This window comes from Balaenoptera physalus (assembly GCF_965194825.1).
Source record: "Balaenoptera physalus genome assembly, chromosome: 5".
Classification (NCBI taxonomy): domain Eukaryota; kingdom Metazoa; phylum Chordata; class Mammalia; order Artiodactyla; family Balaenopteridae; genus Balaenoptera; species Balaenoptera physalus.
In genome coordinates, this window is record NC_138884.1 from 95,365,772 (window position 1) to 95,393,157 (window position 27,386).

The 27,386-nt window shown below is 34.0% G+C and overlaps 1 long non-coding RNA gene across 1 annotated transcript; it reads right to left on the reverse strand.

Moving 5' to 3' along the window:
* Positions 1 to 2,003: 2,003 nt before the first annotated feature.
* LOC309662148 lies at positions 2,004 to 27,022 on the reverse strand. Its single transcript, XR_014264538.1, has 2 exons — positions 21,328 to 27,022; positions 2,004 to 19,753 (listed from the first exon to the last, which is right to left on the reverse strand). It is a non-coding gene; the product is annotated as an uncharacterized lncRNA (long non-coding RNA).
* Positions 27,023 to 27,386: the final 364 nt, after the last annotated feature.

Consider the following 27,386-nt stretch of genomic DNA (forward strand, 5'->3'; position numbering starts at 1 on the left):
TTATATAACATTTCCTTCCTTAAAGAAAATTCTATTGGGTAGGGCTGAATTTATAATAGTATAGCTAGTCTTATGAATGTAGGTACATTCCATTATGCCCTATAGGAACTCCTTTTATCCATTTATTTGTTCATTCATCCATAGGGTGACTGACTTCTCCCAAGTTTCTCTAGGCTTTCCCTGTTTTAGCAGGGAAATGACACAAATCTCCCCAGCTCTTGTGGAGATTTACATTGGGGATTTGACAGTGATTAATTCTTGAGTATGTCCTTGTCTACTTCCGTGCTAGTTTACTCTACACTACTAAGAGTTTACATTGATTTCCTACCTTGTACTTTGATCTTTCATTTTGTTTGCTACTGCCTTATTTCTCCATTGTTCTTTGAGAAATAGGGCTTTTCTCCAAAGACAAGATTGTGCCTGGGATGTAACATCATCTTTAGCCTCTTTCTCATGGGGCTTTAATTTTTTTGTATATATTTTATACAATGATATATTAGTCTTTTCATGAATAAACTAACATTTGTAGATTTGACCATTTTCTTGTGTTTACTTGGAATATTGCATAGTCATGTGCAGCTTGAATAATTGCTCTTGTAAAGAAGATTGCCCAAGTGATACTAAAGTGCTTTATTCCCATGGAAATTAAGGCTTCAGAATTTCTACTTGACTTTGCCTCTGTAAATGTTTTCAGTCTTTCTTGTGTCAAATCAAATTGTGTTTTTCTCTGTTCCATTTTGATGTGATGGTGTGAAGTGTTCTATCACTGTACCATTTAAGTAGGCAATTTCACAATGATTCCATGTGTTCCACTTTGGTCACAAGTAAGAGTTTTCTTTATAATACTAATAACACATAAGTTGTTCAAACCCTCATAACCTATATTACTGGAGAAGAAGAAGATTTTGAGATGTCCTAAATCACCAGAAAGTGAACTGCATATTGGAATGGGATGGACAATGGCTGAGCAGAATCTGGGAATATAGACTGACCATCAACAGTAGGGACTTATTTAGAGTAGACTAAGTTGCAGGATAATAAAATAGAATTACATATGAAGTGGCGCAATAGGATAATATTTTAGTTTTGCTTTCATAACTCTCTTAGGGGGTCTCTAGGTCTATAAGCATTGGGGTGTGGCTAGAGTTTATCATCAAGTTATTTAAGCACACAAATAGGTAGAGGTTCTTCCATCTTCAATTATCTTCCAAGGTCACCATATTTGCTCTGGTTATCTATTGCTACATAAAACACTATCTCAAAACTTAGGGGATGAAAAAAAGAGACAAAAACACTCTCACAATTTACCAATAGCCTCTGGATTCACCTGGTAGATTCTTCTGCTGGTCTCATCTGAGCTCATTCATGTGACTGTTGTCATCTGCAGTCTCAATTTGGTCTTCATTCATATGCCCAGTAGCTCAGATGGAATAGCTAGAGTAGTTTAAGGCCAGACAGAAATACATGATGACTACATTCAAATGTCTGACAGCTCAGATGGGATTGCTGAACCAGGTGAAAACTGGCCAGAAATTTCTCTTTCTCTATACTGTCTCTCCAATAAGGCAGATGAAATTCTTTACATAGAAGCTCAGTGTTCCAAGAGGGTAAATGTTGAAGTTATCAAGACTCCTAGAGGCTAGGCCTTGAAATGGGACACACCATAGCAATTGTATTTTATTTACCCAAGAAACTCACATGACCAGCAGAGATTCTCATTCTGATGAAAAGAGTGGCAAGGAATTCGTGACCAGATTTAATACCCCAAGGCAATTGTCTCTATCCAGATAATTGAAGGGAGAATGACCATGGGAAGGACATAAGAAGTTTTAATAAGTAGGTCTGAAAGTGGCATGTATTATTGCTATTCATTTTCTGTGACCACATATTCATCCCATTGCTGTCTGCATATCCCCTTTGCAATGAGAATTATCAGCTTCTTCCATTATGAAGTCAATTATATTTCTATGAATCTTAAATTTGGACTTGGCTATTGGATTATATTTTGTTTTATTTTTTTGAACAAGGGGCACAGGGAGAAACCTGAAAAAATGAGTGAGCTTTGAGTTTACCTTCTCTTTCTGCTCTTGGAAGATCCTGCTTCCACTGCTATCTGAAGTCCCAGATAATCTGTTGGATGTTGAGAGACAGATGGCTCAGAATTTCCCATTACCCCAGATGACAGCTAAACAACTTCCAGAAGGAGATCCACAGATGAATGAGTGAACCCAGCAAAATCAAGAAAACTTCACAGTTGAGTCTCATCCAAATTATTAATTTATAGAATCATGAGCTAAACAAATGGTTGTTTTAAGCCACTAAATTTAGAAGTGCTTGGTTATATACCAAAAGCTAACTGAAACATACTCTATTATTTAGAACTCAGTTCCACCTAACTACAAATGAATCTGAAATGTGTATATTTTAGTTGTGTGCCAAGGATGAAGAGGAATCTGATTTAGATGAAGTTAGCAGTCTGCCACAATGCAAACTCCTATTCATCAGATATCCATTTGCACCCTTCTTTTCATGCATTCAGATAAAATACACTCAGTGTCTTCACTAGTTCCATCCAATTACTGCATTCATCTAAAAAAAACCCCAGAGTTTTCTGGTACTAACATGTTCTTTCCATATTGCCATGATGTGGTTTTTATAGTAGGCCTACTTATAAAATAAAAATGCAAATTATCTTTCCCTGCAATTTACCCACTGCTGATATATAATGGCAGAGCAAGAAAAGATGATATATAATAAAATTTCTTATTTATAAAAGTAATCAAAATAAACACATAATAGTCATTCATCCATAGAGGTGATGCAATTCTTCTGAGAAAACATTTTGTGACCCTGATTTTTTTTTTATACCTTGGATTTTCTCTCTATATGAAACTTGCTTGTTCATGGTTTTCTGTGGCCACTGGCTCCATATTCTGGGTAGTTCTTTCTTGTCCATAATTTGTATGGTCACGTTCGAAGTGGCCCATTAGGAAATAACTTGTACCAGTTTTACTCTATTTACTACCCAGGTTTTTACCATCACAGATTTTTTAATATCAGGCTCATGGTTTGTCTCAAAAACAACTCAGTAAGCTTCTGATCTTTTTTGCTTACATTTAGTACCATATGCCAGTAATTTTCACTGAATTTATTTCTAGGAAAGAGTTCTTAGAATTATTTTTATATTTGCCTCTTTTTCCTCATTGTCTGTCTCATTTTAATAGGAGTCATTCAACTTTGAGGTCATATAAAACAATATGACTGGATAGAAAACTTTCTATTCTATGTTTTGGCATCCAAGGGCAGTTAAATTTTATGCTTCTGCAAAGCTCTTAATTCCTTGACTCAATCCTTTATAGCTCTGCTCTGAAAAAGCCAATTCTTATCTAGCTAAGTTATTTTTGTTAAAACCCTGCTACATGCAGCAATTAAGTAAACCCATACTAAAATTTTTTATCAATAGGTTCTATCCCATCATTTACCCTTGAACTACAGAAATGGTAGAATCTTTGCCTTCTGAGTTACTGAAATCATAGTGTTACAAAGTGTTTTAAATCAATGTATGTCATGAGAATTCCTTCGAGTCTCTGATATCATTTTAATAATTGCCTACCATATGACAACCAAATATTAATACTGATTTATGTATTAATTAGTGTAGGCTAGGTAACAATGCCAATTAGATTCAAACTTATTCTATGCAATAAAAATGTATTTCTTGCTTACATAAGAATCTTGGGTAGTATCCAGGTAAATAAGGCGTTCTGCTTCACATATTCAGAGACTCAGGATAAAGACTGTATTATCATCTTCAACATGTGACTTTCTACCTCACCATCATTTTCTCTGTCCATTCAGAAGAAAGAGGAAGTAACATGAAGAACTTTTTATGGGAAGTTTATTTGGGGAGAAGGGAGAGAGAGTCAGGCAACTTTTATCTTTCATTGGCTAGATCTGGAGGACATGATTACACCTAACATCAAAGGGGTTTGGGAAATGTAGTCAAGCTGTGTGTCCACAAGGAAGAGCCATATTTGATAATTGTTAATCTCAATTACAAAGATCCTCACTACTAGGGAAAACACAGGTCAACTTAACACTTGTTCATTCGGTTTTCAGAACATCTGTCAAATACTGCTTGCCAGGCTTTTCCTTCCCTGACATAAGCTCATGGTTGCTCAATCTACTATGCTATTTGCCACATAATCCTCCTCCCTCTACTTTTCTTCCTGTGTTAATTGTAATCCTGTACTTGAGGCAGTCAACTTCTTACGAACCTTTTTATCTTGGCTTAGTCCAGAAGATTTTGCTAAGAGTCCATCATATGAGTTTATTTATGGTTTTACAGTAATTAATTTATCTTCCTGCTTGCACTGAGGGAGTATTTGAACCGAACTTGTTTAAATTGAAATGATATCCTGACACACTGCTTTCATCCTCCTTGGTGAAAGCAGTGATGATCTTCCTGAGCAGAAGAATCAGTAAATCTTTTCCACTCATAAACTATGAATTACCCTATCTTGTAACACAGATCATGTGCATTCCCAGACTACAATATTAGCAGTCTTGCAGGACAATTTCACACCATTGGGGTTTGCTGGCTACTTACTGAATCTTTTAGCAATTTAGGATTTAAAAAAAAAATCACACTAAAGAACTGGCCACTGGAGTCACAGAGTAAAGAAAATATGGCTTTGTCAATGAGATTTTTTTCTACTTGCAACTGTAAACCAAAGCAACTGAGTGAAATAATGTAGCACCTCTCAAAGTCGGAAAACTGTGGGAGGTGGGAATTTATAAAGGGATAATTTAGAACTCCAGGAGAAGCCTAGCCCCATAGATCGTTCACAACCACCTAATAACCCTTCTCTGCTTGTTAAATACCACTATTTATGATAAACAGGATCATTATGACAATGCAGCCTGAATTCCATATAGGGACAGATGCGAATTATTGGCACTTAATTCAAATTTCCTCCAGGCAGAGACTAAAATGGTAAACTCCAGGAATGGGCAAAGAACAGAGATCTAATACTTAAAAAGATAAATTCAAATTCCTCATTCTGGCTCAAAATTACAACTGAATACCTTAGAAATTGATCAGAAATGAACAGAACAGAAACCTATTCAGTTTTTCTGTAGGTTCTATTGTCAGAGACAGCTCAATTCAGACTGTTAGGGTATGTGATTGCTTAATTCTTAAAACAATCCCTAAACCTTAAAACTTAAACAAACAAGAAAAGGTCTCTTGAACAGCAAGAACAGAATGATGGCATGCAGATGGAGGCAGTTATTCCAAAAGCTTTTCCAGGAAAGGAGACTCACCAAGAATGAAGTGCAATGGTCAGGCAGGTTCTTTCCTAAAATACAACTAAAAGCCTCAGATTGTAAAACCAAAAAAATTAGACTTTAATGACAGCTCAGGAGTAGCTTGTTTTTCCTTTCCAATTCACAGTGATACCTGTTATGAACTAGTGGCCATTATGTGTTTACAAATGGAAGTTTTTATTACACTTGACTTATACATTGTCCATATAAATATATTGAATATCCTGGGCTTAGTTTAACTTATCATTTAATAATAAGTTGTCATCCTTTGGGAAGTTACAGCCAGATTTCACAGAGGAGCCTCCCCATCATCCAGAGATCATGGGTATGAAATTGGATGCAATAACAGCAAATTTTGCCTTCCTTTTAGGAGGAGTTAAGTATACATACTTATATCCTTTGACATATTAAGAGTCATTAATAAGAAGTATTATTTTTAATTGGGTGATTAAAGAATCAGACTGAGATTGATATTCATTTTGGCTGCCTTTCTCTTAATAACAGTTCACATTTTCCAGACACGCTGCTTTATTGAGATTAATCCTTCCGTCCATGTTTGAAAATGTGACTGATTGCCATAATCCAATTGAAATGCTCCATCCCATGATTACAAATCCAATTACATTTATGAAACTTTAATATCTCTTTACTGCTAGATTTGAATATGTGAGCATGTAGCCTTAGGAAACACCAGAAAGATATCTATCAGAAGTAAGATAGGAGTTTTCCAAGAAAGGATCCAAAACTAGCTGTTGAACAGAGATCAAGATGGCCAAGTAGGAAGACACTGGACTCACCTCCACTCACAAACACATCAAAACTACAACTAAATATATAGAGTGACTCTTGATGAAATCTACCTGGGGACTTGCATAACAGCTCTTCTACAACCAAGGCTATAAAGAAAGATCCATATAGCACCTGGTAGGAAAGAAGAAGAAGCAATCTGATTGGGACCCACAACCCAGAGGGGGACACAGAAACAGGAGGAGAATATCACAGACTTGATGATCCAACATTTCTACTCCTGGATATATATCCAAAGGAGAAAAAAAGCACTAATTGGAAAAAAAAAAAATGCATGCACCCCAATGTTCATAGCAGCATTATTTACAGTAGCCAAGATAAGGAAGCAATTACGTGTGCATTAGCAGATGAATGGATAAAAAAGAGATGCTTTATACATATATATATGCATATATATATGCATACATATGCACACCCACAATGGAATATTAGTCAGCCATAAAAGAATGAAATTTTGCCATTCACAACAACATGGATGGACTTGGAGACTATAAATAAGTCAGACAGAAAATCAAACACTATATGTATTCACTTATATGGGGAACCTAAAAAATAAAACAAATTAATGAAAACAAAACAGAAACAGACTTATAGATACAGAGAGCAAACTAATGGTTACCTGTCGGTAAAGGGATGGAGGGAGGGGCAAGACAGGGGAAGGGGATTAAGAGGTACAAACTACTATACTAGTAAATAAGTTACAAGGATGTAATATTCAGCCCTGGGAATATACCCAATATTTTATAATAATTTTAAATGGAGTATAATCTATAAAAATGTTGAATCACTGTGTTATACATCTGAAACTAATATAACATTTTAAGTCAATAATATTTCAATTAAAAAAAATTTTAAAAAGCTGTTGAGCTAGGAAACATGGCTAAAACTCACAACTGATCACATTGTTGACTTACCCAAGTAGTAATTAAACGTTAAATTTTGTTTTATATATTAAGTTTCCATTATTTTAAAAAACTGATTTGAAAGTAGTTTCTGATATCTGCAACCAGAAGTATTCTAAATGGAACAACTGATGAGAAAAGGAGAATGGTTAATGGTTAGACATGAAACAGATATATTGTTAACATTTTACATAACCAAAAATATCTAAACTTTTAATTAATATTATTGACCATATCTAGATTTGCCTGAATAAAAGCATCCAAATATAAATGTTGTATACCTGTTAATGATTTCTCTACCTCTTTCAAAAGAACACAATTTTAGACAACCTTATGAATTACTCCTCTAGAGACCCAGTCATTTGAATCAAAAAAATTGCCAAAAAGCCAAAAATATAAGTAACTCATGTAGATGAATTAACATTAGAGATGTGAATAAGAGCAAGCAATCTAGGTGTCTGAAGAGTTTTCATGACAGAAGGAAGAAGCACAGGAGGGAAACTGAGACTTAGTGATAACTTCCAATTGACATGCATTATGTTTCCTTTTTTTTTTTTTTTTAATTGGGGTATAGTTGTTTTACAATGTTGTGTTAGCTTCTACTGTACAGCGAGGTGAAGTAGAGTTCCCTGTGCTATACAGCGGTTCTCATTAGTTATCTGTTTTATACATATTAGTGTATATATGTCAATCCCAATCTTCCAATTCATCTCACTCCCCCTTGCCCCCTTGGTGTCCGTACTCTTGTTCTCTACATCTGTGTCTCTGTTTCTGCGTTGCAAACTGGTTCATCTGTACCCTTTTTCTAGAGTCTACATATATGTGTTAATCTATGATATTTGTTTTTCATGTTACTTTATTTCTTACACTTGATTTCTGATATTCCTCCCTATAACCCTCCAAGCAGGTGTGAGGATTTTCTTTGTTTGCAGATGCATACAACATATAGTTGAGCCCTTACTTGTGTCAGATATTTTTAATGACATATAACTGGGTACACAATAGTTATCAGTCCCTGCCTTTTACATACTATGTTAAACTTCAGATGGTTAATTACCTTGCCCTAGAGTACAGAGTTAGTAATTAAAAGAGCTGAGATTTAAAGCTAGATTTCAATGACTCCAAAGCTGAACATCTTTTTACTCTCCCTAGGATATCCAAAGAAAACCATGAAGAATATTGAAGTTCCCCCTAGTGTATGTACCCTAGAACATCAGAGGACTGATCTTAAGGCTACAAGGACTAAAGCATAAGCTTTAAGTATAGACTTCAAAAGTAGAGAAAAACTATGAGAGTTAAATGCACACAACTATCCAGAAATGACCCACAATTTTGGCTTTTTTACCTAATAATTGAAAGGGAGTTCAGGAAAGAAATTTAAATATTATTATTTTTATCCACCGTATAACTTCACTTTTTCAAGGCAGTTGCATATATATTAATGCGTGCTAATTACAGTTATTCTTTCTTAGGAATAACACAAGTACTGAGCATTGTAATTAAACGTCATTGGCATTTTCATATAATGAGTTCACTAATATCCCCCAATGGCTGTTATAAATATGTTATTAGATGTATATGATTCCAATAGGTCATATAGCTATTGTGATGTTAGAGAAAAATAAAAATTTCATGAAGTTTTAAATTTTGGGAGCTTTCATTTTTGTTTTTGGATATTCAGTAAAGAGGGGAATATTATTATGCTGTATGTGAATGTTACTGACTCGGCAAAGAAAATAACTTCTTATATTTGCATTTGCAATTTAATTATATTATCAGTCTAGTAGGAGGTTCAAAGCAAAGCTAAAGGTTATCATCTTTTTCTGTTGTTCCTTAGGAATTTGTTCTAAAAAACTTACTAAAAGTAAGTAGAAACAACTAGTTCCTGTCCTATTATCTTTCAAGTATCATAGAAATAACCCAGTATTTTAATCTCAAGGATTTATTTTACTTGGGTCAGATCTTATGTTCTTAAATTTCATGAATTTAATCTGTTCTATAGTAAAGGAGAAGATCAATTTAAGGAAATAGAATTTTACAATTAAGACAATATATTTAGCATTTTTATTAATATTAATACACCAGGAATCTTGATATCTATATTTATGTAATTATAGCTTATATTAGCAACTGACATTTTATAATGCATTGTGAGTAGATTAATAATTAATTCTATAAATCTATTTGCTTATGTAGAAAGCTGCTCATGGGGGGTCTTATTTATGTTCATCTAACTTCTGGATGACATAAATTTTCTTGCTGCTAGAATTCAGTTTGAAATAGAAATTCTCAGTGAATTGACACTTTTACGTGAACTGGGAGTATAAGGTGTTTATTGTGTCAAGATGGTCCTTTAAGAAAAATGAATGTGCAAATCTTAGGTTTTACACTTAGTATCTGCACCTTCTTAGACATGTGATAACTTTTTTAAGCCTCAGTCTCTTCATGTGGTAATGACCTTAAAGAGCTGGTGTAAGAATTAAGTAAAAGAAAACACATATTTGACAACGTCTGGGAGTAGGAAACACTCAATGAGTATATTTTCACATTTACACTGAGATGAATGAAATTATATATATATTTTTAAATTTCTTTTTTAATTGAAGTATAGTTGATATACAATATTATATAAGTTACAGGTGTACAATATAGTGATTCACAATTTTTGAAGGTTCTCTCCATTTATAGTTATTATAAAATATTGGCTATGTTCCCTGTGCTGTACAATATATACTTATAGCTTATTTTATGCATAATAGTTTGTACCTCTTAGTACCCTACCCTTATATTGCCCCTCCCCCCTTCCCTCTCCCCTCTGGTAATCACTAGTTTGTTCTCTATATCTGTGAGTTTGCTTCTTTTTTGCTATATTCACTAGTTTGTTGGATTTATATTTTTAAATGATGAAATTTTACTGGGCTAAAGTGAAGAAAATAACAAATGTTTTCTTTAAAAGTTTGTTATTGAATTAACCCAGACAACAGAATTATTCTGCATCCTAACTAAATAAAATACATTATACCTAAGTTCAATAGTAAAAGAAATCCTTATTCATTTCTAGTTTGATAGCTTCACATAACTTACATGAAAGTATTCTATGACATACAAATGACTGTAAAATGTGAGAACTTTCATAATTATGAATAAAATTTTAAGTATATATGAACCAGAACATGTAGCTTTTTGACTGACCAGAGGTCAATGAATAAAAAATGCCCTTAAAAAGAGCTATATTTTGCTTTATTTTTTTCTGTTCTAAGAACCATTATTTCTAGCTGCTTAATGTAGAACAGAAAGTAGTGGCTCCTTTTGCAGATGAGTGGGACAATTTATACATCTGAAATGTTAATATTGTCATTCTCTTGGAATCCACCTCTCTGTAGCCTTGAGCATTCTTGTCTACATTTTCTTAACTACTCCTAGATTGCTATTGTTATCTGTGTCAAGGATGTGGAAGTCATAGAATTAAGCCTTTCCTTTTAAAACAAGTATTAATTGCTTTCTTTTCTATTTTAGACTTCATTCATCATGAGTATAAAGGAAAAAGGCAAAAATAAGGTCATTGATTTTTGTATTGAAGAACTATTAGTACCAATGATTTATATCACAGTGTTATTATTAGAAAGATATCAAATGATGTTTGTAAAATAATACAGAATGGTTTAGTCATTTTCAGTTTCTGGCTCTATGAGGGTGATGTTCTTAGGTAACATAAAGGCTAAATATTATGGACCACACATACTGATCTCCTGTTTCAGGAAATCTTCTTTTCTAACTCCCCTAAGTCATCATGGAAAGAGAAAATAATTTTTTCACAGGAAATAACGACAACACCCTCATTAAGACGTTGGATGTTGATTAACTCCTAGTGTCAGCTGGTGCTATTTGCGCTGTGCCTGAGTCACAGATTAGTTGATATTCTTTCCTAGTTATTAGCTTGTATCATTCATATCTATTTGACAAGTTGTACTGTGGATTGGTCTGCAGTACAGTTTGTCACCTTGAATAAATATATTCACAGTAATCCCTGATGTGGTAAAATGGTCTGCTTTGTATATCAGGTTCCAATGAAACTAAATGCCATTCTCAGAGAGATGTGATTTTGAACTGGCAAGACATGAGAAATTGTCATTGGGAATAAGTAGCTTTTATGTCAAAGTTGTCAAACCAAATTTTTTTGCCATTTTTTGGCTGGAATTCTTCTTTATACCAGATGACCTTGTTTTTTAGATGTTTGTGAAAATAATAGATAAATATTTTCCCCCTGAAATTTTTCTTGCACCTTATCCTGTGATGTACCTTGTCCAAGTTTCTAAACAAGTGAGGATAATTAATTTGATCTTATAAAGACTTCTTAGTTTATTTTGTACTAAATTAAATTGTATCATCATGCAACTTGATTTAACTTTAAACTCACTTTATTCATTTCTGTAGTAGTTTCTGATGTGCTAGTCTATGGAAATGTAAAGATGAAATGACATAGTCACAAGTTACAAAGTTTGTGCACGTGAAACACAGTAATTATAATATGTATGATAACTCTACAGTGGCACTCTGCATTGGATTTAATACATGTATGGAAGAGTAAGAAGATATAATTAGGTATGGAATGATGAAGAAATAAATGCCTTATCAGAGGGAGGTTAACTTGAGATTTGAAGGATGAAGGTGTTTGACAGTCATGACTGAGAGGGTTTAGAAGGCAACAACAGTTAGAAACATATGAAGGACTAAATGAATTCATAAATGAGTTAATAAAGAAGTCTCTTTTTTCTTTTAATACTCTTAAAATTTGCATATTAACTTTATATAGATATAATCAAACTCCCTATTTTCATAGGGAAATAAAATTATATTTACAAGAAATGGCTTCTTTAGAATTGAAACGTTGGAATTTAGTAGTGTTTCAGGGAACATTTATAATTGTCACTTAATTAATAGAAATTTACAAAAATGTGACATATATATCAATTATTATGATTGGGAGTAAAAATATCCACAACAATCCAACCATACTTGAGGTTAAATCAGAATTTGTCCAAAAATATCTTTATATGTATTATTGTTCTGTGTGCATGTTTATTTTTCTCAAAGGATAAAAATATCCTTTGAGAACAACAAAAGATCAATAAGGCCATAAACATTTATAAAATGAACAGGATATTGTATAGTCATTTATGAATGTATGTAAGTTATGTTTGCGCTATTCCTGGCAGAATTCATCTGAATCTCTTCATTCAGGCTGTGTCTGATTCAGCTGTTCTAGTGTTCAAAGCCAATTCTATAATCCTAGGCTTATGTGAGATGTGAAATGTGAACTCTAATAGCTGGAAGAAAGTGCTCATGTTATCCAAATATCAAATTTCTTATTTGTTCCAGCTGAGGGGTCACTTTCTAACAACTTTTCCCATATTCACCATAAAAAAATTAAAGAAAGCAATAAAGAACTAGGGACCTGTAGGAATTTCCAATTGTTTTAGCAAATTCCTACAGATAAAATGATAAGAATCTGTTCACCTGAGCAAACAGCCCATTTACCAAATAAAAGATTTTCTTCAGATTTTGTGCAATCCCAGTTAGCTCCCAAGCTAAGACTCTGTCAAGGTCATGTTCTCCCTTACTACAACAAGTCTGAGTTAAGTTTTGCTTTATTACCAGATTCCCTAGTGATAATCTGGAGAGTTCAATACAGGGAATATGATGAGTGCAGTGTGGGACATATTTGATTTGAAAGATCTGTGAGACATCAGTAGGCACTTGAAAATATGTGTGGAGAACAAAAGAGTTGATAGAAATAAAGATGATTTTTGACAAGGCTTTCATTAAATCAAGATCGTATCATTCAGATGAACAAAGTATGGGTTCTGGTCAAAAAGTTGTAAACTAATAATGAGTACATTTTTTATAGCCTTCCATTACCAAACTTGACGGACACCTTTCCCCTATGAACATTCTCCACTTTATGAAGACCTGCCATGTCAAGCTCATTATCAGTTTATCATTTCCATGATTTGGCTGTTAATCAGGGTGCTAGCAGCACATACATTATTATTTAATTGATTTATCAGCTGGGTATTATTCTATTATATATATGTAACATGATTTATAAAGCCAGTCATCTATTAATGGACATTTGGAGTGTTATCAGTTTTTTACTATTACAAACTGTGCTGTGATGGATATTTTTGCTTATATATTATATATATATATATATATATATCGGCTTATATTTGACAATATATCTGTAGAGCAAATTTCTAGCGGTGAAATGCTGTGCCAGGTTTGTGCATTTAAAAATGTGATATATGTTTCCAAATTTCCCTTGAAAGGATTAAAAAATTGTACTGCGTGACATCAATGATGTTTGAGAGTGTTAACCAGCAGCACCCTCAGAAAAAAGGAACTAGGGAAAACACAGATTACTGAAATTAGAAACTAAGTCAGTAAATAGAATAATGGAAGATAATAGCAAATTATCCAAAAGTTGGAAATGAAGTTAGCTTGTGTGATTAAAATCAAAATATGTATGATAAACTTACCATTTTTAAGGGCAGTGATTTCAATGTTGGTTAGTGACTGCAGTTGACTATGATAAAATTTTACTGGTCTGTACTAGACAAAAAATTTTTGAAAAGATTAAAGATGACAATGTCAAAACATTTAGCTCTAAAATAATATATTGTATATTGATTTGATTTTCTTCTTATTTATTTGGTGCAAAAATGTTGACATTAGGTGGCATTTATTTGCTGCCTTACATTCCTATTCTCATTATAATACCATCTTTCATCCCACTTTTTTTTTTTTTTTACACTTTTCTTGGCCAAAAAATATTCAAACAAAGAAAAATCACTATCACAGGAGAGAAAATAACACAGTATAAAATAAGTCATTTTAGAAGTCTAATCAAATGAGCAGGTTTTAGTGTCAGGAATCCATAATGTAACTTTGTTTAAAAATTATAAGGCACAGTTTCCCAATGTGGCTCTAAAGCTTCCTTCATCATAATTGTTTGAGATGTTGCTAAGAAATATCCCTGAGAACTCCCTCAGAATTACTAAATCAGCATCACAGTGTGTGTGGTCTACAAATTCAAAGCATTACCATATGATCCCTTTCACACTGTAGTATATAAACTAGTGATACAAAAAAATATTAGTTAACATATATGAAGAAGGCGTGATGACAAAGACATCAATGTGAGACTCAAATAACATGATTTATCAATATCTTCTAGCACCACTGGTAGACAAAGGTAGAAGTGGCCCATATGCATATTTATATCTGGCCTTATTTTGGGACAAAAATAGATCATCATGCTTCTCTAATTACAGAATATATAGTCCCGAGATGGAAACAGGAAGCAATGCAAAAAGCACACCTTTTTTTACAATAATTTGAATATGGCAAATGAATCAAAATGAGTGTCAAGATGATCATAAGTGGAAAATAAAATACATTGGCCAAAGAGAACACTACCATCTAGAAAAATTAAAGTTTACAGTTGAATTAGTTTTTGAAGTGCTTGTAGAAAATTTGCATGCTTATTATGGTCATTAGGAAAGAAAGTAATAGGAAGAGACAAATATGAAGGTAATAGAAAGAAATATGACCCAGAGAGTCTATTGGGCCATTCTATATTTTGAGACTGGAAGAGAGAAAGTAACTCAAGAGAGTTGCAAAGCTCTCAAAAAAATTTTCTGGTTATGCAATTATAATTTGCTTTTATGTTGGAAAAGAAGAGGAGATGCCGAAAGCATTAGGATGAGAGGCCAGGGTGCTCTCCAGCAACTACAACTTTTATAAACTTAAGTGAAATGTATAAAAGATGGAAATAAGAACTAAGCAGAACTAAAAACAAATATAAATGAGAAGCACACGTCTCAGAAAAACTAAGGGTTACAGAAGTTTAAGAACAACAATGAAAAAGTTATTTTAATCTCTGTTCTGACAATAAGGTGGAAAAAATTGTAATAACCACACTTAGAACAATGTTCCACAATTAATGGATGACAAAGAGAGAGTAAAGCTATTCAATAATAATGTGTCCATCTGTTGTTGTTACCTGAAAAGAGAAAATGGACTATTAACAAAAGAATTCCCAGAGATGAAAATAACTGCTAAAAGAACACCAATGTGTCCTAGAGCCCTAATTCCATGCTCTGAATGGGTTATATTCTACAAAACGGAGAAGAAAAGATGTGAACTGATATATAATTTAAAATACTATATTCTTACTCAGCTTGTTACCTTATTCTATCACAGTATTCCATAGTAAATATGCAAAAGAGAAACTCCAGAGTAAGACTTAGAGTGGGAAGTGATTAAATAATTTTAATAAGAACACCTTTGTAAATTACTGAGCCATAATCTGAATCAGGGTTTGTTTTGATTATCCCTAGAATCTGCCCGTCTGTTCAGCATTAGGTCACTTTGCTATGCTCAGTGGTTCTGACTGATATACTTACATTGTGTTTATATTCAGGAAAGTCATCTCTCTTTGGAGATAATCATTAACATCTGATGTATTTTTGAAGAACCTGTATATCTGGTGAATACAAAATATCATGGAATACAAAATTTTTTCTTGAAATTTGAATTTGTATTTCTGGATTTCTTATAAAATGCCAAATTTTCATGTGAGAAAAATAATCATAACCCTAAAATAACTGTTTACTTCCTGGGATTTTTTAAAATAAATATATTTTTATCCATAGCTCTCAGGTTCAATACACATTCTGTTTCAAGTGCAACAACTAAACTGTAGATTAAATATTTCCTTTTGTTTTAGCTTCCTTCCTGCTACTTCTTGTCTCTCTTACTTATTCAACTTTATTGTTTTCATTTTATGTCAGACATTTCATACAATTATTAGATTATAGCACATGGACAATTAGCATTCTCTGAAAATATTTCAAGAATTCAACAAAAGATGTGATGTTTAGGATCTTTGCTTTTCCCATATGTCTATATGCAGAAAAAGTTTTATTAGAAGAATTAGCTATAATTTTGGATTATGTGCTATAAATACGTATATACTTATATTCATATAATGAAAGACTTGTCCAACCCTGAAACTCAATCATCTTACAGATATCAAATTGTTAAACAAAGTTTCTCTTAATTTAAAGATTTTGGGTCATTTTATTTTATGATTTCTGACTTTGTAAGTTTTTATTTTTCTTTCTGAAATGAACTAGTGTTTTCAGGAGATGGAAAATATATTAAATTCCTATTGCAGCTGTGACATATTAGCACAAACTGGTAACTTAAAGTAGCATAGATCTGGCTTTCAGAAGTTCAAAATAGGTTTCATCATGTTAAAATTAAGATGTCACTAGGCCACTCTCTCACTTTGTCCCAGTGGGAAGCAGCTGCATAGCCTAGGGAGATCAGCTCAGTGCTTTGTGACCACCTAGAAGGGTGGGATAGGGAGGGTGGGAGGGAGACACAAGAGGGAGGAGATATGTGGATATAAGTATATGTATAGCTGATTCACTTGGTTATAAAGCAGAAACTAACACACCATTGTAAAGCAATTATACTCCAATAAAGATGTTAAAAAAAAGAAAGAAAAAAAAAAGATGTCACTAGGGCTTCATTCCTTTTTAGAGGCTCCAGAGGGGAATCTGTTTCCTTACCTTTTACAGTTTCTGGGTATTTCTCACATTCCTTAATTCATGACCTCATTTCATCTTTAAAGCCCACAAGGACCATTCAAGTCTTTCTCCTACAATATTACTCCTACACAGGCTCTTCTGCCTCCCTTTTCCACATTTAAGCTTTCTGTCATTACACTGAACCAACCCAGATTACCTGGGATAATCTCCTTATTTTAAGGTCAGCTGATCAGTAACCTTAATTTCATCTGTAACCTTAATTCGCCAGGAAAGATACAGAACTCACAGGTTCTGGCAATCATGAATATCTTTGGGATGCCTTTCATTCCTGTCTATAACAGAAGAAAATGATTGTTTTGCTATCTTCTAAAATACATATTCAAGCTTTGTATTGGAATTATTTTAAATATAACATGATTTGAATGAAAATATTTACTAAAAGTGAGTCACAACAACCGGAGGGAACAGGACTTACTTACAGAATGACAGCATAAGTATCTCAGTTAACTCTCACCACTGCAAAGCAACAATGTAACAAGTAAAATTATAATTTTTAAAAAATCTTTCAAAGTCCCTAGAAATTTGCTCAGAATAGGCAAATTTACAGATATGAGAAGTATATTAGTGGTTGCTTAGGACTGAAGTCAAAGTGAGGCAGAGAGGAAATGGAGATTGACTGTTAAGTGGCCCAAGATTTCTTAAGGGGAATGAAAATGTTATAACATTTGATTGTGGTGATGGTTCAATATCCTGTGAATTTACTGAAAATACTGAATTATCTAAACTGTGAGTTATATAGTATATGAATTATATCCTTCTATTTCCTTCCTTACCACGGTACAAGTCTTGCATATTGAATTTCATTGCCACTTATCTCTATACTATATTTTAACTTTTGATATAATTCATCATTTCTGGTTCTGATACAGATGATTTCTTATTTTAACGTCTACTATTTATTTCCAAAGAATCAAATTCAAAGTAGATTTTGACTTAAAAGAGTAGAGAAAAGGCAATAGTGATATTTTACTATAAAAATTAATAAGTTCTGGCCTAAAACAAAGGCAATTATACTTTTTCAATTATGTGTGAGCAATTTAAGTGCATGTGAGCCAGGTTCACAATTCCTTGGGGTGGAGAGAAAGTTTTGAAATAACTCAAGTACCTGGACCCACATAATTTTCACTTACTTTGTCCATAAAAATCCCTCAAATGGATCCTACAATATTTTTGTGGTCAGTGATTTGTTGTTAGAAGAACTACATATTAAATAGGTAAATAAAGTGAACTATTATATAAAAATATTTGGTAATGTTCATTTTAATACAAGTAAGTATCTCATCCAAATAATTTTCAGTTTTTGTTAACTGATATTAAGCTACTTTTTTTCTTACGATACTGGAACAATTCTTAGCTCTTCATATGATGACTTCTGAAGCAAAATTTTCTGTAATCAGCAAAAATAGCATAATTTAAAACCACATGATATGGCAAATAATACTGAACTAATCTGAGAACTGAAATAAATATAAGAGAACAGAGGTTAAGAATTATCAGATAATTTCCCAGCACCAATTATTTGGTAGTATTTTTAGAGTATTCGTTCTTAGAGTATTATTAAACTAGTTTCTAGGTCAGCATTCCACTTTTCATTTAATTAAAAGATAGTGAGTGATAAAAATATTACGAGAAAATTCTTACATTGCTCTTGGTAGTTTTTTATATTAAATAAAAAATACTGAATAGTGATCAATATTGGATTATTTTTCTAATAACCTACTTGTTTATAAAAGATATTATAGAAGAAAAAATAACTGTAAACACTTTCAGAAGAAACCTACCAAAGAAGTTTGAATAAATGTTCAACCAGGAAAATCAAGTGATTATTATTATTATTATTTTTTTTTGGTTTACTATAGTTAACTGGTCAAATTTACTAAAAAATCTCAAGAGCATAGAGCAAAAAAGAACAATAACAGCTAAAACCTCTCACTTGAACATGAATATTGATCATTTATCCTTTCTAAAACCCACTGAAAATGTACTTAAAGATGAAAAAGGCATTAGACATCAATAACAATAATCACATCAGACCAAATACTTTGCATTTTTTTAAATAAGTAATTCAAATACAAGAATGATAACTGACTTAAGAATGTGAAGAAAGGTATAATTTAACTGACTGCAGAGGAAGAGAACAGCGTGGACTCTGTCAAATCGCCCCACAAGATCTCTTTAGAAGCTCAGCTTGTATGCAAACCAGGCCCCAGAGACAGCAGAGGGAGGATACTAGTTTAAAAGCAGAAAGATCAGTTGAAACTTTGTATTCTGAACGGTGGGAAAGTCAAGTAAGCTGTGGAAAAACCCTGATCTGCTGCTCTTCTATCCTATGCAGCCAACTATTATTATGCCCTCCCCACGCACTCAACTCGTGTCGCAACTTCCCAGCTGAAGACCAGAAGTAAATTCTCTAGAGAAAGTGAACCAGAGAAGCACAGCAGACTTGTTTCAGCAGAGGTTAGAAAAAGGCATGGGATTGAAAGGCAGGGAATTCAGAAAGGGTGTCCACCTAAATGGAGGAAACACAACCTCCTACCTTTTCAGTTTACTTTCATAATGCAGCTAAATATATACCAACATGTACACATACACACACACACACACACACACACACTACACTCAAAGCAGGGGAGAGAACTTTTTTTTAAAGAAACTGAAAGTTCCATCACCAATGTCAATATTTGCCAAATTGCCATCTCTACTACTCTCTCTTGTGCCCTCCTGGAGTAGCACACGTATGTAGGAATATCGCTCTCAAAAAAAAGTAATAATTCCAGACAGGAAAGAGGGTATGCATTTTCTGTATTCTTGCACGGTTTCGCTTAACCTTTATCAAGTCCACAAATCCTATCTGTACCACATTTATTATGAGTGTCTCATGTATCACTTCATGTTACTTCTCAATTCCCTTTGAAAATACTGTCTACTCGGCCATGGAAGAAAAACCTAACCTGATTCTTTACATGTCTATGAAAATCAGTTCTATTTAGGTGCTATCTGTTGTATATAGGTTATGAATATAGGCTAAGAATGTGACTTCTCTTTGGTGGACTCTGTATAGGAATACATGTCCTCAACATAACTTCCATGTATTTTAGGGTCAGCACTACACCATATAGAGTGACAATATCAATGCTATCCTATCATGTTTGTTTCAGGACTCAGAAAAAGGGAATATACTAGACATTAATATTTCCATGAAAACAATTACCAGGGAGAAGTCAATGGAAAAAGTGCTTTGGCATGGAACACATGATTTTCATGAAAATTATAATACACTGAACTGCAAGGGGAATAGAATCTGTGCAGGGAAAGTAATCACATATGTGTAGCTAATTGTCTCACTGTTTAAACCCTATGTTGTTTCTTTTTCTCCTTTCAACATATTGCCCATTCCCTCTTGTAGCTACTCAATTAAAGGAGTCTTGAATGATTACTACAGTAGCTAGTTATGGCCCCCAATGAACCACCCACCAAATGAATGGTGACACTCATCCAATTGCGTAGTCCTCTTCCATGATGAATGTTGCACGATCCTATGACTTTGTAGAAGGTGGTGATCAAGCACTGTGTCAGTTTTGCTTATAAAGCTTAAAAGCCTGGACACTTCCATTTTTGTGCTCTTGGAATCTCTGAGTTACCATGTAAATAGTTCAGCTACTATACATACATGGAGAAGCTATGATGCTACATAGAAGGGAAGAGAGACCCAGTTGCCCAGTGTCCAAGTGGCCCAATGGAACCTCCAGATGACTCCAGCCTCAGCTGCCATTTGACCGAAACCAAAAGAGACTCACTGGATGAACTCTTCCAAGCCCAGTCAACCACTGTACTTTGAGACAGTTAGTAATGTAGCAATAGATAACTGCCATAAATCCAAAAATCATGTTTGCCTTCTTAGGATCTTAATCTCCTCCCAATTACTCTATAACAAATATATCCTTACCATTTAGACTTAATCTGTTTTTTTTTTCATAATTTTATCAAACAAATTACAAAAATCTGCATTAATACAATGATACTACACTAGCTAATGTGTAAGTGGGTCACTTAGCTAGCAACTCAGTTTCCTTATCTCTGTAATAGTGTTCATTTTAACAATGTTTTTGGCATAAACACCAAGTATGTCTAATTTAGGGATTGAAAGGTGGAGAGGGAGGAAAGGGGGGGCATTCAAGATTTTGACATGCCCATCTTTACTTTTCCCCATGCCTTTCTCTGCAGTTCTACACAGAAAAAAATTACTATTTGGTATATGCCCAGGATAAGCCCAAGTAAAACCAGACTCAACGGTTCTGACTTGATTCCAAACATCTACTGGGAGCAAACCTCCTAGTGTAATATTTTCTAGTTACAGTTAGATTCAATGCTTGAATTCCATCCAACTTAGCAAATATTTATTGAAAATTTATATATGTTGGTCCAGATTTGTATTGAAGGGGAGATTCAAATATGAGTATGGCACCATATATACCTTCAAAAAATTTCAATATATAACCTAATATTTCCTAAACCAGGAAATATGACTTTTTCCTGGTGTAGGAAACCAGGAAATGATCATCATATGACTTTTCCATAGATTCTTAGCTTTCCAGATTGCCAGAGTAGACTTATAATCTTAACTGAGAGTTGGAAAATATACTTGATGATGCTTTCACACGTCCTTATAACTATCAATACTTCTGCACAATAGTTAAATTTTTCCAAGTACCACTACAGCAGAAAACATGAAAGGAGCACAGTTACTGGTGTTAACTAATAATCAAGGCTAATGGAAATGGATGAAGACTGTAATGAAGCTCACTGTCTTTTGCACAAAATCACTTTATTTTTTAAATAAATTTATTTATTTTTGGCTGTGTTGGATCTTTTGTTGTTGAGCGTGGACTTTCTATAGTTGTGGCGAGTGGGGGCCGTTCTTCGTTGCTGTGCATGGGCTTCTCATTGCAGTGGCTTGTCTTGTTGCGGAGCATGGGCTCTAGGCACGCAGGCTCAGTAGTTGTGGCTCGCGGGCTCTAGAGCACAGGTTCAGTAGTTGTGGCGCACAGGCTTAGTTGCTCCACGGCATGTGGGATCTTCTCGGACCAGGGCTCGAACCCATGTCCCTGCATTGGCAGGTGGATTCTTAACCACTGTGCCACCAGGAAAGCCCCACAAAATCACTTTAAATATTGATATGAAGAGTCAAAAAAAGATGGGTGAGAAATAAAGGTAAGCACAAGAATACATTAAAAACTTTCAAGCAATTCAGATATGAGTATGAAAAATTAGATATAATTATTATTGTATAACTCTAGCTTCCATATAGTATAGATGTTTCTTGGCAGTCAGCCTGGGGATGGACAGTTAATGGGATGTGAGTCATCCCTCAACAATGTATTATTTGACCAAACACATATAAAAATAATCGCTGAACCCTAAGATACTCTGAGTTCCATTATTTTTCTCCATGAGAATTTTGGCAGACTCCCCAACTTTTTCTTTAGCGGTCAGCACAGTTAATGACTGAAATCACCATTTGAGTCACGTTAAGTCTACAATGCCACTGTTCCCCATGCGGCCACTTTCTGTCCTGGATCTTTACTGAAATCCCCTGCCACTGTTGTGCCATCTTGGCATTTCATTTACTTGATTCAGTTTCTCCGTGATCTGTGCTGGAAGAAAATCTCTTCTTTCTCCACTCTCCCCACAGGAGCAATAAACCCCACCAGTTCTCCCCTTTCCTTTTAAAGGAGAAAATAACTTAGAAAATCTCTTTTTGCCTAGGGAGAATAGTTACTTTCTGCTTCTTTTCCCATTTTCAGATTAAAGGAACTAAAGTATTTCCCTTTTGGATGGTGGGATAAGTTTCTCTCCTCTCTCTCTCTTTCTATCTCCATCTCTCTCTCTCTCTCTGTGTCTTTCCAACTCTACCAAGGAATTTCTCCATCTGCCTCACGGCATTTTCTTCTTGCACTCTCTCTTGCATCTGTTTCATGTATTTATACACATGAATATTTCTTGTGTTCTCATGCACCTTGTAGCAAACATCAGGCACATTCATATATATTAGTCTCAATTAATCCACACAACAATCTTGGAGAACTGTGTGTAGGATTAATCTACAGAGAATATATAATATCAGAAATAGAGCAATTGAACATTTTATGGTGTGCAGTCTGGCTCGTGCTCTGAAGTATGCAATCTGGTATGAAAGAAAAATATATAATTTGTTTAAAATCTTAAGGATGTGAATGGTTCAAACCAATGGCCTTTGATAGTTCAGAAAAGGAGACATCCCTCTAGGCTAAGCTGTACTGTAGCTATCAATACAGCTTGAGTTAAATCTTAAAGAATTGGTAAGATATGATTGAAAGAAGAGGGCATTGAAATGAAGTGAGGTGTGGCATGAATTGGGTTGGGAATGAAACCACCACAAAGAGTAAAGGTAGCATAATGCAGTGGGAATAGGCTCTTGCCTTAATAGGAAACCGAGCAAGGATATGGTGCTATTTGTCAGAGGAGGGACTAAGATAACTTATTCATCAGTCTGACCCTTCCTTATCTTATAGCTGAAGTATAAACAATTTTATAAATACTAATTCTCTAACACTTCTTAGGCAGCATTATGATCATGGCTCTACTCATTATTTTAGAATATTAGAAAACATTGTCTTTACTAAATTGTTTTTTATTTTGTTTTGTGTTCTACCTAGTCTGATGAGGATGGAGAATAGCTGAACTGTTGGGAAATCTGTATAAAGTATTTGCCAGAAGGAGACAGCTTGTGAATCACTTCACCCACTTGCCCTGCACAAACTCATCTTCTATTCAACCCTGTTCACATAGCATACAGCCTCTCCCTGTCCAGATGATAGACAGGTGGATGGATCAATCTGTTCTGTGTGCTGACCAGGGCAGGTTTCCACAGAAAAGAAACTGGACAGCAGACCTTCAGTCCTACATTACATATTCAATTATCTCTTCATCTGCTCTCTCTGAGAACCCAAACTTCTTAAAAATTTTGCCTCCCACCTCACAAATACACACAACACACTACATTTCTAAAGGATGTGTGTTTTTCTAAATATAAAATATAAACTTAATGAAATGTGTGGGAAAATAAAGTGTGAAATAACAAATGGAAAAAATGCTGAGACACCATCCCTTTAAAACTGTGTAATCCTATTATAATATCAAGTGAACAATTAATTTTTTTTCCTCTCATGCTACTCTTTACCTTTAGCTATTGGTAAGATAAACTTGATAATAAAGATAAAAATCTTATCTGTAGCTGAATTAAATCTGACAATTATTTTTTATTTCCTGCTAAATCTTGACTTTTAGACTATCTTTGACCAATTAGTATAATACAGATAGACTGCTGTCTTTCTTGTTCTTAGCAATGGAAGATCTCTGTCTTTACCAGAGTCCTCAATGCCTCTAGCTCTTAAGAAATACTTCTTTATGATAATATTTTCAAAGTATTACTAATAGAGACAATTTTTCTGAGCCATATCTAATAGTATTTGAGGAAAGGTTGACAGCAGAGGACTTATCAGGTTTTTTTGGGTTTTTTGTTTTTTTGTATTTTTCATAATATTCAGTGTTGAATTTAAATCTGTGTAATGTAGTTCCACTATAGTAATCATTTAGTACCTTAGTATCTTAGATAGTTGCCGAGGTAATTGCATAAGGCAGATTGTTTCAAAATTATTTTGAAATAAATACATTGAGGTAGAATGTATTAGCTAAAGTATAAATTTCTACACCTAGACTGATCTCAAAATTTTCAATGAAGATGGGGGAGCATGATCATTCCAGGTGGGGGTTTCTCAACCACACCAATATTGGCATTTGGACTTGATAATTCCTTGTGTTGGGAAATTATACTGTGCATCATGGGATGTTTAACAGCATCCCTGATCTCTACCCACCATATCCCACTAGGATCCCCTTTGTTGTGACAAACAAAAGTATCTCCAGACACTGTCACATATGCCTTGGAGGGCAAAATTGCCCCTTTTTAAGAACCACTGATCTAGATAAGAATATGACAGTAGACGTCAAGTCTGAAAATTATCATAAGGGATAGTGAGCATCCCTTGAATAGCAACTATAGGCCTATCTCTTGTGCTAGGCATTTTATGTACAACTGTCATGTGGAAAATGAATTTGATGCACTGGTGTCCTCCACACAAGCTATCCCAGAGGAACAGAACAGGTTTATGGGCCAGATTAAGATACTCAGATTATATGGTTAATTAATTCAACGTAAAACAGCTAGTGAGGAAACAGGGAAAATGAATGATATATGCTAATATACTTAATATAGGGTCCAAGTATGTAGACCTGAATCCAAGGTCATGCAAAGTTCTTAGGTACTTTGTTTATTTCTGCCATATCTCAACCTTCCCTGTTGATGAAGCAGTTAGTAAGATTAAGGTTGAGGTTTGAGCATGGGGGTTCACAGATAGAAAGCACTGTATGGGAAAGAGGTGACTACAGACATATCTCCCTAGTTAGCTGCTAAAGAGTTATGGGTTTTTTCTGCATTGTCTGAACAGAGTACATATGGATCCACAATTAAACTGTACTGGGTGTCATCAATAGGTGACTGATTTAAGAAAAACATAGCTAGTATCTCAGAACTATCATGATAGAACATTATTCATTCCATTGTTTTCTTTCTAAAAGTTACACATTTGTTTGTCCCATCATAATTTTATTTTCTCTTTAGGATGTCTTGCCAATGACTAACTGATTTATTACTTAGGTTTCTCACAAGCTACTCGATTTTTTTGTTATCTATACTTTTTAATATATCCTATGAGTTAGGTTTATTAAAAGCTACTAGATGTATTTACTGTCTATGCTTAACATTTCCTATAAATTTCATCTCCTCTGTAAGTTTTCTTTTCTTTAAACAAGATTGGATAATCTAAAAACAAAAAAGGCTTACATTGTAATTACTCCAATAATAATAACTAATTTTGGTGGAAAATTAACTCACCTTGCTTAATGTTGGCAAATAGTACATTTTGTATAGGATTTGGGTCCATCTGTATCTAAACTAGCTTTTGTTTGTTTTGCTTCTTTTTACTCTGACGCATTACCTTTTTGAACAAGGATCACTAAAATAAATCCTAGTAATGTTTCTCTTGGATTCCCCCCCAAATACTTTTTTCCCCCATGTGCATTAATTATGAAAGCTTCTAGAAGCAAAATAATCCACAAAATTAATACAACATATGTATAAGAACGAATCTTATAATTAACTCTTCCATGCTTTCTGAATATATATATACCAACACAACTTCAGCCTTAAAGTTTTCTTCAGTTCTACTAAGTTTTAGACGAACTTTTTCCTGACTGTAGGTCCCACCCTCCCTCTTCTGAGAGAATTACTCTAGAAAACTCATAACTGTAAATTCTTTCTTTGCCTCTTTAAGATGTAAGTCTTCTAAAAGCCTGGGGCCAGTTCTACCACCCAGGGAAGTCTTTGTCAAGGACTTGGGAGCCATACCTTTGAAATGTAATCATCAAGAAGATAGTGCCCCTATTGCTAGGTTTCTGTGGGGGGCAGGGGCTGGCGGTTAGGAGTGTAACATGGTGAGCACTCTACTCCAAGTTGTAAAACTGCTTCCTGTCATGAAGATAAGAGTTTGTTTTTCCTCTGGGTAAGTCTCATTAGCATAAACAGAAGGTTTCAGATTTCCTCACCCCACCCCATCCCAGCTATTCAAAACTTTCAGCAGCATGGATGGACCTAGAGATTTTCATGCTGAATGAAGTAAGTCAGACAGAGAAGGACAAATATTGTATATCATTTATATATGGGATCTAAAAAAATGGTACAAATTAACTTATCTACAAAACAGAAATAGAGTCAAAGATGTAGAAAACAATCTTATGGTTACCAGGGGGGAAGGGGGGGAGGGATAAATTGGGAGATTGAAACCGTCATATACACGCTACTATATATAAAACAGATAACTAATAAGGACAGGGAACTCTACTCAATACTTTGTAATGATCTATATAGGAAAAGAATCTAAAAAAGAGTTGAGAGATATATATGTATAATTGATTCACTTTGCTGTACAGCAGAAACTAACACAATATTGTAAATCAACTATACTACAATAAAATTTTTTAAAATATAATAAAGAAAAACTTTAAAAAACCCAAAACTTTCCTACCCATTGTTTCAGCAGAGTTGAGCTCAGACTGAATTTGGGTCTCTTTCTCCAACTGCAGTAAGCTTAAAGAAAATCATCCTTGCCTGATCAAATAGATAGCTTGGTAGACAGATTAGATTAGATTAGATTAGATTAGATTAGATTAGATTAGATTAGATAGATAGATGATAGATAGATAGATAGATTCTTGGTGTTTAATATTATGAAAGATGGCAGGCTAGAAATGTAAGATTCAATCTTAGTTTGAAAGTTTTACTTCTCTTATTACTTAGTTGAAGCTTGTTATGATCATCTAATCTGTATTATGTAAATTAATTATTACTCAAACTCCAAAAGTCAGATACCTCGGGAGGAAATAAGATTTTTTTTAAGTACTTTTTTTTTCTTTTCTCTACTCTTGTATCCAAGCTGTATATCTGCTACTATAACGTAACTTCAATTCACCTGTCTGTACTTCCGATCAGTATAAAGGGCTAGGTCAACAATTA